Raw genomic sequence first — 12,145 nt, 5'->3', positions numbered from 1 at the left:
TTCTTATGAAATGATGTGATGTTTTCTTCAGAGCAGGGGGATTCATATACAGGACCTGTGAAGTCACTCTTCAGGCAGAAAATACAAATAAAATGGCACATCTTAACTGTTCTTGGTGGCAGAAAGCAAACTTGTCCCCTCTTGGCTAAAGGGGTTTGTTAACTGCAAAATCTGACAAGAATTGTTTCATAGGGAAGCAATTAATTGCTGTGAATTGTATAATCCAAGGTCACATACTTAAAGCTGTCTGTCCTTTGTTTTGATTCCTGTGCCAGAGGTGTTTTTTATATATATGCTCAGCACCAGCAAGGATATGGCAGTCTTTGAATAGGCAAGAGTGAGGACATTTGCCAGCTTATAGAAGTCATGTACTTAAACAAACTTTGCCTTCTGCAGTACTGGAGCTTGAAGTGTAATATTGCAAAACCTCCTTTTCCCCTTTGGAATCAAGTAAAAAAAATCCTGGAAACCTGAGAAGAGGATAGCTGGCATAGACATGTATTCCTCAGCATGCAGAAGGTTTCCTGCAGCATCTCAGGGATCTAAAACTGCCTTCTTTGTCTTGGCTATGGCTCATCAAACACTTCTGGGAGTTCTCATCGGACACTGACAGAAGTTAAAACTAACCAAGTGTTGCTATCCCAGTTTCTGTAGATGTCAAGTGATGGAGAAGGACAGGGTGAAAAATGTTGCATATCACAGCAAGTCTTGTCAAACTGAGAGATCTTTAATTGTGAACAGAAGTGTGGAAGCTCTTGCTGTTGTGGTGCTATGCCTTCACCTGAGCAGCCTGCTTGTGTGCTCTTTCTGCTGTCACCCAAAGGTGGGTGACAGTGTGGAAGGTTTTGCAACAAAAACCAAACTGAAATGTTTCCAAGGACCTTGACCCACTGGGATGCTGGCTTGTTGTAAGGGCTGATGTCTCCTTGCATAGCACCCAGGAGCTGCAGGGAAGCTGATGCTTGCTCTCTCTGACTCCCAGAACCCTCCCAGTCTGTCCTGTTGCAGCAGTTCATTGTCAGGGTCTCAGTTGCACAGGTGGGTCTGATCTGCTGGTTACATGGGTACAACCAGTGATGTTATCAATCTCTTATTAGCCATCCTTAAGCATTTCTTCATTTCTCTCTCAAGTGCAGCCAGTTTCACTGCATTGAGAAAGTCTCATGTGATGGCTGATCACTATTCAGGCACAAGCTGAATGAAGCACAACCAGTTGATAAGCTTGCTTTACTTAATTGACAGGGAAAGGTGTCATTGGCTATGGGCTTGCTGTCCACTCTTACTATACTGGCCTGAACTGTACACTTCACCCAAACATTTTCCAGTACAAAACTAGTTACAGATTGGTTTCCTCAGATCCTTTGGATATGTTCCTAAAGATCCCATGCCCTACTGGGTAGAAAACCTTTTTTCACCTCCTTCTGGAACATTCATCCATTGAAAATTGTTTCTCTAGTGTTGAAAGAAAATATAAATATAAATCCAAATCCACATTTCTGTTCTGAAATCTCATTTCATGCTTTTCCTCCATGGTGCAGTGACTTACACCTGGCAGCATCACTGGTGTACGAACTTATTTCTGATAATGCAGAACACATTCCTGAAGCTAAAGCATGATAATTCATCGTGGCATTAGAATCCTTCTGATCCTGCTCCAGGGGAAGCAACTGCACTATAGTTACTGAGTTTCTGGGAGGAGGAGGACTGATAGCAGTGGCTGATGCTGGGGTGTGACAGCGCGGTGCTGATTCTCCCGGCAGGTACCTCGGCCCGTCTCTTGTCACCAGGGGGAGCACCGTGGTCATTTACTGGATTTTAAACTACAGCTGCCAGCTTTTCTTTATTCTGTTACACCCTGGTAAAAGATGTTACGGGGATTTGCTCCTCCTCTTATTCTGTTTTTGAAGTAGAGATCTGTCTGTTAAGGGTCAGTTTTACAATAATAACATTTCCAGTAACCAAGAGAAAAGTTAGCATTTTCTATTCATGATGATTGCTAATTCTTGTCTGATCACGCTTATTGCAACTGAAAGATGGAAGTACAATTCTGTTTAGTGTTATGTATGCACTGCTTTGCTGTTTAAATTCCCTGGTTTCTGTTTTGTGTTCAGACTTCCTCACTGGGAGATGAGAATTTTGCAGTTGAAAATATTAGGTGATGATAGAAAACAAGCAGCCAGCTTGTAATGTGCTGGGTCTCATAATGTGCATAGCTGTCTGTCCCTGGGAGGCAGTGCAGAAAAGATGTACCTTGACTAGCTTTATTTATTTAAAAAAATAATAACCTCTGAATTGGGCTTCCTTTGGAGCAAAGGAAAGTATTGCTTCAAAAGGAGCTGTTCTGTAGCATTTCTTTTACTTATTTGGTAGGCAGATAAAAAAATACATGAGTTTATGTGAGTATTTAATTTTATTAAATTCAAGGTGATGGAGAAAGCACCATGGTGCTAGCAAGCCTTTATGAAGTTGGAAAGAATATTTTTTTCTTCTTAATTAAGGTGAGTTTATTTACCAAATAGAAAGTATTCACAATGTGTGTTTGACTTATAAACATGTTGCTCCACAAATGCATGCACTTCCTCCTGAAACAATTTAGGTCATAAAACTGTTTGTAGAAGTTAAAAATGTTAGCCAAGCAAAGATGAAGCAGTCTGAAATCTTAGCAGAAACCCATTTGTGGACTGATAAACCCATTTGTAGACTGATAAAATGAGTGTAATTTATGGTTGAGATACCTTACTGGCATATGTATTAAAGTTTGGGGATATGTCTATTTTTCTTAGTATTGCATTAGCTGTAATTTCTATGTAATGCTTCAATTCATTTATATATTTGCACAACAGACTGTCAGATAAAAAAGTGCCAAAATGTGTATAAGGAGGTCATCACTTTAGCTTAATTGCACACAAATTTCCTGCAGACTCTGATGCTTAAGACCAATAATGAGACTGCTACAGCTAGAATAAACGCATTAGCCTATAAATTTAGAGCTTCTACCTGCTTTGTGAAGGGAGAATCATCTCTAAATGAGCCTAGTAACATGGATTTGTGATTAATCATTTTACTTGGTGACTCATCTATGATCACAGTACAACAAAAATGTCATGTTTGCTTAGTGACATTAGCACAATTTATCTTCTCTACATTCAGAGAATTGCCTTGTTGTCAATGTGGGTCTGGGAATACAGCTGAGGAGTACTTTTGTTAAAGGACTTCTGATATCACTTCAAAGCAGAATATAAACAAACAAACAAACAAAAATTTTACAACTGCTCCTTTCCTTGAAATTTAATTATTCTACTTGGTCAGGCCAAACCATTTGCAGTAATTATCTTGAATTTATAGAACAAAACTAATTTAACCTTGAAAACTGGTATCATTCAAGTTGTCTCTGAATTTTTCTTTTTAAGGCCATGCCTGCAAGTTAACTCTGTTTTTGAGACAATTTCACTTTCCTTGTTGCAGTGTAAACCTTGCTCATTACTGGAACTCTCAGGGCCCATGGACTTATGGATGTCAAGTTTGCACAGGTGTTCTCTAACTCAGTCTTTCTTGACTAAGGGAAAGTTTTCCTTCCAACATTCCTCCACCCTGGTTTTCTGAGTCAGAGATTCCTGAGGGTTGGTCTTGTCAGTGAAGACAATGCAAAGGTGATAAAATTATTCGCTGTGAGTATCAAAACTGAGAAAAAGAAAAGCCAACCCAACACCCTCAGAGGAAACTTTGGTTTAAAGAGCAAAATGTACAACAAGAAACTTTGGTAAGAATGAAGAATTCACACCTGCCCTGTATTGCCTATTCAGTGTCTAAAAAATGCAAGTTAAATCTCTGCACTAGGAATTAGGTTAAAAAAAATCATTAATACTTGCATGTATGCATATATATAGCTGGTCTCTGGTCATGTATTTACAGCTTCAGGGTTTCTTGTGACCATGGAAGCTGAAAGTTATGTTTAAAGGAAGAGACACAGTCCTGCAATTTCATAATGGCATCGGTGAAGCTTTAATAAAAACACTATCTACAGTGAATGCTTGCAATGCTTGCAAGCTTGGAAAATACATCTGGAGAAGGGCATATCTGTGTGATAGAATCTGAATTTAAAGAGAAGCCAGGGGCTTGTTGCTGCTCCCATCTTGTTTTTTTCCCTCATCTTTACAAGTGAGCCTGCTGCCTCTGTGCTGTTTAGCGATGATCGATGTGAACATGCTGGAACTGTTTGCATGAAGTGATCTGAATCATTCAACCCAATATTCATTTGTTTGACTAAAGCCTCTTTAGAGCCACTTGTGATCTGATGACTAACGTGGCACAAAGATGCTAATGCTCAGTGTATACATAAATCATTAACTACTTAATTTGGATTTGTAAACCTGAGGCAACAGAATACTCCATGGAGAAACAACTTATATTTATTTCTCTCCGTCCTGACCCACCTGTCTCCAGAGACCTGGAATGCATTAGAAAAATTAATGTAGTGACCGAACTAAATCTAGATCCTCTGTTCCAGAGGAAAGCAGCATTTTTTGCAACTAGGAAAGCATGGAAATCTAGGATCTGTTCTGCTGAGATACCAAAAATTAACTTTAGCAATACTGCCAGAAAAAAGAATTGAGAAGAATCTGAGCCCAGCTATAATTTTTTGAAAAGTATTTTTGGAGGTGGTCTAGGTAAGAGTGTTTTTGTAAAAGAAAAGGGAGTTTTGGTCCCTCTTTAACTCCACAGAATAGAATTTAAAGTCTCGCTTTAAATTGAGACCTAAAAGCCCCACTTAAGCAGTATTTTAACCCATTCCTGAAGGCATATTTAATTACATTTCTTTGGTGAAGTGTTTTGGCACTGATGGGGAAAGTGTATCTTTCAAACTAATAAACTCATTTGCTGGATGCATGTGATGTGAACAATTTTCTGCCATTGAGATTCCTCTTCTGTCACTCTTGTCTCATTCCTTCCCCTGGTTAGTTAATGAGCTGTGTCCCCCTGACTAAAATACCATAAAAAATATTATTGATAATGGAGCCTAAGGGAACACGGGACTCCATGCTGCTGCAAAGCACTTAAGCTCCAAACTCCATAAAGGGAAATTTTGAGACTAGTTATATTTTTAGATATAAATTGCCAGTGAGACACACTTCATAATGTCAGTGAAAGAATTCCATTCTCTGAAGCTTTTGTTTATCTTGTGTTACTTAAACAGGTTAGATGCTTATATCTAAGTATGCATGGAGCAGCAAAGCTGCTTCTGTACCAAAGCAAGTTGATCCTATGTTCATTCCTGTAGGTCCAAGACGTGTTATTGCCCAGTTCTTAGAGAGGAAAACACAATGCTCTGAGCTAACCTGGATTCTGACACGTGTTGAAAGGGAAGCAGGACCTTCCAACATTCTTCCTGCTTTTATCATTTTGCTGCTTCTTTAATACTGCACTGCTACCAGATTGGACCTGTTTTCTTCATTTGAGTTAATTTGATCCTCTTGTGTAAAGGTATGGTAAATGATCTACTGGCATGTTGATTTGTTTTTGCATTTCAGCCATACTGTCACTCTGTTTTGTTAATGCTGTGTGTGAGGATTTTCAGAAACAAGGATTTTGTTTGCTATTTCAATAGAATGTTTTTTACCTGAATGGAAAGCTCAGCCCCACAAATCTGAATGTTAGACCAATTTTTTATTTAGTAAAGCAGACATTAAAATAATTATTTTGTTTTTAATATCAGGTGGTCTGCCCTATTCCTAGAGAATCATTACTCAAATATTTAAGGCAGATTCTCTCAAAGGGTTTGATATGTCCTAGATAAAATGTTTGCTTGAACTTTAAATATATAACATCTAAACTCTACTCCTCTAGAACTTTTATGGTACTATAAATTTGGAAAAGTGATATGCAAATAAAATGTTGGAGGGCAAACAGGAATTATAACATGCTTTAGAGAAATGAAAATCCCTACAATATAAGGATTTTACCTATATGCTTTTATTTAGCTTAGAAGCTGGAAAAGCAAGTTTAAGGGGCAAGTCAATGTTCTTATGAGGACTTGTTTTACTTTATGATATAAAACTTGGAGATTACTTGTCAGCTACATTAGTTTATAAAATCTGTTTTTACAGTGAGTGATATATATACTTTAGAAGAAATAGTTCTTTTCCAGGGGTAGCATTTTAATTCTATTTCAAATATTGAGTGAAAAAGGTCCAAAGAATATAGTACAATAAACATTTGATTTGTTCAAGACTGTAATATAAAGGGTTTTTTTGGTTGTTGTTTTTTAGAGTTGCTAATAGCAACTTATGTGGTGAACATAAGTACAGCAATTTAAAAGGACACTGTGGTAATGTGAATTTCTTCAAGTAGTTAAATACTAATGTCTTTCACCACATCAATGTCAGCTCTGCTCCCAGTCAAAAGCTAAGGACAAATGAACTTGCCATTTCCATTTGCTTTTTTGAATTGAAACGTTTCAGAAAACCGACAATAGCCAGTCTGGTCTGTAATTTTAACTTGATTTATTTGAATTAGTGAAATCTTCAGTAAATACATCTGGGTACACTTCTTAAATATTTCCCCAGAGAGATTAAACATCTATTTACTTTAACTCCACAAGTGCTCACAGACTTTTAATTGCAGTGCCTGACAAACTCCTCAAGAAAGGAGAAGTGAAGAAAGAGGAAGAGAAGGTCACTCCTGTAGAGAGCCGCTGCCCTGAGTGGGAGCACTGCTTGCCATGCTCCACCTGCTCATCTGAATGCCAGGCAAGTGTGTTTGTGTGGTGGGAATAATTTACTGAGTAATTTACACTACAGGTTTCTTTTGTACATGTTGATCAGGAGGGATATTTGTGTTCTTCTGAAGAACTTGCCTTTCTGTGTGGTGTTCCTTGCTACTTGCTGCATCTGTGTGCACCTAAGGGTGGCTGCATTCATGTCCTCCACCCTAATCTCTATTTGAGATGACTGATTAATAGAAAAATGTTTAAAGCAAAATATTAAATGGGAGTCCCATATGTAGTGTCAGCAGAGATCAGACCTGTCAGAAGAGCTTGGCAATAAAATTGAGTAATTGCAATGTACATCCTTGAGGTGGAGTTCTACCCATGTTAAAATCAATGTCAACAGTTTAGTTGATTTTAGCCTTGGGTTTATTTGCCCTTTGCTGCTGGTAACCATGGTATGGCATGCATGGTTCTTAAAGAAGAATATGTGCTGTTGTCTTAGCTTGAGGCTTTATTGCAAAGGCTGTGGAAGGTGACAACAGGATTTTTCCTACCCACAGCAAAGTCTGGACTAGGTGATGTTGAAATGGAAATAAAAAGGCCTGTTTTCTGTCCTCCTTCATCTCTGTAGAATCCCTCACTAGCTCTGTCTAAGCCACCCTGCTTGAAATGGCAGAGACAAGTGCAAGGAATCTCCCTCACCACTGGCACTGCTGCCCTCTCAAAGATAATTCCACAGGCTAAATGTCTTGGATTGAACCAGAAGTATTTTCCAGAGTCCACCATTAATTCTCTTTCTTTCCATTGCTGCTTCTGTTGTCCCAGGAATCCTCCCTTTAAAGAAGTGGTATCCTATCTGCCTGTTCCCTGGTAAACTCAGCTACACAAGTAGAGAGTGAGACACACAAAAGATGCCTTTTGAAACAGAAACAAATTGCTTAAAAGAGAATACTTGCAGACTGGAGGCTTCTCTATCAATGCCTCTTGTGCAATGCTCTCTCCTGGTTTTTGGAGGTACATTTACAGACTGGATTCAAGGAGTGAGGAGCTGCCCTTGCTGATTCAGTGCACTAGTAATTGTCCTTGAGACATTGCTTGGCTGCTACAGGCTCAGAATTGCCTTCGTGCTCCCTTTCAGTGTTTCTAAACAAATCTGACCATAAATGAGAATATAATAACCTACCCTGGTAAAGTTCTGGGAACTTTACAAAGGAAAAGGTATGGTCAGTATTTTAAAATATATATGAATTTTCTGCTATAATTAGGTGGAATATGGATATAGTTAGAAGTTCAATTAAAAGCATGTCGATAAAAGGCAGTTGTGTGCTACATAAAAGATTCTTTTGTTGAAAACTGGCCTGAGTTACGACTGTTTTATACACATTAATTTGCTTTGTACATACAGAATGGAGCTGATTGAACAGCATGATTGTCTGATGAGAGCTGAAAAGCAGCACTTGCTGTAGGTAATTTAAATTGAGCCCTATTATCATTTACGGATTTATTCTGCTTAGAATCAATAAGATGAAAAAGGGTCTGAAAGCTTTACACTAATGCTAATCACTTCTGGGTCAGTAACTCCTTTTGTTTAAGTTATGCATTTCTTCCCTGTATTCACAGAGCTACTTGGAAAGTGAAATATTTTAAATATCTTGCACTGAAGAGAATCTTCCCACTTCTACTTCACAGAGCATTCAGCATTGATAAATATTTTGTTGTACTGAAAAAGTTCCCTGAGAGGGAAGTGACACCAGCCAAATGAACAAAAGAGATGCTCTGGAAAAAAGCTCAGCACAGAATGCCCTGAAAAATTTGTTGTAAAGCAGCATTCTTGGTGGCTGGAGATTCAACTTGACCCTGGGATGCAGAGCAAAGCTGAGTTTGGGTAGCTGCAGTCATTTTACTTTCTGTTACAGGAACAATTTTATTCCTGGGTAATTTATCTTTTTATTTTAGAGAGGTATCACCAGGCCCAAGGCAAAAGAGAAAAGCCAAGAGAGGCCAGAACCAAGATGATTTTGGTAAAGATATGCAATTAAGAGGGAATACAATGAAAGGAATGTATGTGTATAAAGCAGAAAAAAGGGTAAAATAACCCTGAAAAATCAGCTTGAGAAATTGATTTGTCCAGTAAGGCTTTGCTTACTCCCTTTGGGGCTGTGCTGGAGGTTTGTGTTTGGCACTTCTTTGTGCTGTGCAGAGCAGCAGGGTGAGTGGTGCTCCTCTCTCTGAGGACATTATGCTTTGCAGACAGAGCAGAGTGTGGCAAATGGAGAAGTGTCTTGCCTAAGACATGTGGAGGGGCAGAGTCAGAAGTAGAATTAGTCTTTCAAATCCCAGGTGAATGTCCCAGCCTCTTCACGCTGCTGCATCTCTGTTCAGGTACAGGAAGGTTAGTTCTGGATGATTAAACCATCAGGGCTATAATAGCTATAGACCATATTCACTACTGTTGGAGCTTGTAGCAATGAGACATGGACCCTCTTGGTTCTTGTTCCAGAGAGAATTCTTTATTGCAAAAATCCAGGCCATTTTATGCTGTATTCAGGTGCTAAGTTCTTATCTATTTACATTCTTGTGACAAGATAACATTGTGCATTGGCTGCCTATAGTAAAATGCTGTGCCTGACTGGTGGGAAGAATGATGCTCTGACTCCAGTGATTTCAGAAGGTTAATTAATTACTTTATTATACTAAATTATACTATAACTGTATTACACTATATTACACTAAAAAGAACTATCACTAACTAACTAGAAAACCAGTGATTCTCTCTTGAGAGTCACATGTGGATCCAACTGGTCAATGAATCCAAAACACCCTCACCAGAATCCAACCAAGTAATCACCTTGGGTAAACAACCTCCATACCACATTCCACATGGCCACAAACACAGGAGCAGCAAATGAGATAAGAATTGTTTTGATTCTCTTTTCTCTGCTTCTCTCACGGCTTCTCTCAGGAGAAATCCTGAGAAAGCTAAATCTCCCTCTGTTCAGAGGGCATGTGAATACCACAGCTGCCTGCCAATGCAGGGCTTGCTGTTGGTGTGTACTTCTAACTCATCAGCTGTCTGATTGTGCAGTGTTCACATGTACCCTTGACCAATCTGAACCCAGAACACGAGGTGACCATACCTGGTTACAGCTGTCATGGTTTGACCCTTGCTAAAAGCCAGGCACCCACGAAAAAACCCATTCAGTCATTCTCCTCTGCTATAGTTGAGCAGAGCAGGGGGAAAGAAGAACTGAAGGACTCATGAGTTAATGATAAGGAGAAAACACTAAAAGCAAAACAGGTTTAAACTTAAAAGGTATGAAGAAAAAATTTATTAACACAGTTAAAAGAGGATAATGAGAACTAAAATAAACCTTTAGAACACCTTTTCCCCCCCCCCTCCAGTCCCTCCTTCCTTCCCACTGACAGCACAGGGAGACAGGGCGTGAGAGTTTTGGTCAGTTTTTCACTCAAAATCTTTCTTCAGTTCACTTAGAGAGAGGAGACTCTTCTGCTATGCCATAGGGTCCTTCCCACAGTTCTCTGTAAACTTTTCCAGCATGGCTCTAATTTTCATGAGTAGCAGTTCTGCCTGACCTGCTGTAACATGAGTCCCTCCCATGAGCAAAAACTGCCAAGGTGTGTGTCATTTTAGTTCCTGGGGTGTAGTCTTTCAAGGATAAGCTGCTCTAGTTTGGACTCAAGAGCTCTCTTTCTCTATCTCTGGAAGCAGGGGTCTTCTCTCTCTGTTTGAGTTTCCCACTAGATTACATCTTTTCAGCATCCACCCACTCCAGCATGAGCAGCTTTTCTCACGGGCTGTGAATGGGTCTCTGCATCCCCTCATGGACTTCATAAATTACAGGGACACAGTTTGTTGTATTACAGTCCTCACTACAGCTTGCAGAAGAATCTCAGCTCCAATGTCTGGAGCTCCTCCTCCCTCCTTCCCTTCACCGACCTTAGTGTCGCCTGTTGTTCCCCTCACGTGTCCTCACCGTTTCCTTTTCTCTGACTCAGAAGAAAATTGCTGTCCATAGGTTATTTTGTTCTTGAGTTCTATCCATTGAAAAGTTCTTGTAGGGTTTTGCAGCACGGAAAGGTTGATTTTGTTTGGGCTCCATATTGGGGAATTGCTTGCCATGCTGTGGGATGGCCCTGGGAGTGCAGAGCTGGGCGTGATTTTTTCCTCTCTTAGATTTGTCGTCACGGAGGTGTGACCAGCTTCTCTAATTGGGCCAGCAGCATGTTCATCTTCAGAGCCATCAGGGCTCTGCCAGACATAGTAGAAGCTTGGAGCAGCTTCTCTCAGAAGCTGCCTCTGTGGCTTCCCCTTCCCCCACCAAAAAACCAGGCTGTGTCAAACCAACACAACAAGTTGTTTTCTAGGGTATGTAACTTGTTTTCTACTATCCTGTTAGCAAACCTTTTCCAGAGTTCTTCTTGGAACTCTGGCAGAAAGGAACAGAAGTGATCAGAGGCCTGTAAGGCCCTAATTCCATAAGACTTATCCACTACAGGAGCTGATTGTCACATCTTTGTTGTTTCATCAACCAAGTGGCTTTCCCTCCTTATGCTCAGTTTCCCCAAACACCTGAGAGTGCTACTTTATAGGTTTAATGCTTTTTTTAAAGTGTTCTAAAAAACACATGGTAAACTTTCCTTATATTAAAATGGGCTGGAGCAGTAATACAATCTCTTGTAGTAAATAGCTATAAAAACATCAAAGGTTTTGGTAACTGTTAGCTATATATTTTGTAATGCCTATTGTATTTCCATTTTGTTAGTTCTATTTAAAGAGCAGTATTATCATGCCCCATTTCCTGTAAGATAGTTCTATTTGTCTGCTCTACAGGAGGTAGGAGATTTTAGGTCCAAAAGAAATTATCTCTCAGTAAATTACTCCTAACTCCATTACGGAATACTAAGTACTTTCCCCTTACTGTGTGAGCAGCTTGAAGAGATAACACTGCAATTTATTTATTTGTTTTGTCCCACATATATAGATGACATACGAACTCATCTGAGCAGAGACAGTGATAACTGACAGGTACATTAGATCAGACACATATAGCAAAGTTTACTTTGATTATGTAGTAAGTGTCAAGATGTACAGTAGCTGATGTCAGTTTGATCTCTCTTATAGCATATAATGGCTTGTCTTTTTCATGGTTGAATGGACACTAATTTTTGTCTAATAAGTAAGCTATCAGTTGAGTGTTTTAGAGGGTAGACAGAGTTTTTTATCCTTCTGAAAGGGAAACCATTCGTGAAATTATTTTAAAATTTGTTTGGATTGCTTGTTGTATTCATTTCTCTCCTTCTAAAGTTGCCTGTTTACTCAAAGGTACTAAAGGTACAATATTTTCTAAAGACCTGCTGTGAATCTATTGCATTGTGTATGAGACCTTTCCATATTGAAATAGTAGCAGAGAACAGAAT

This window comes from Taeniopygia guttata, chromosome 4A (genome assembly GCF_048771995.1).
Source record: "Taeniopygia guttata chromosome 4A, bTaeGut7.mat, whole genome shotgun sequence".
Lineage (NCBI taxonomy): Eukaryota > Metazoa > Chordata > Aves > Passeriformes > Estrildidae > Taeniopygia > Taeniopygia guttata.
The sequence above is the reverse complement of the archived record's forward strand: the minus strand, read 5'-3'. Positions refer to the sequence as shown.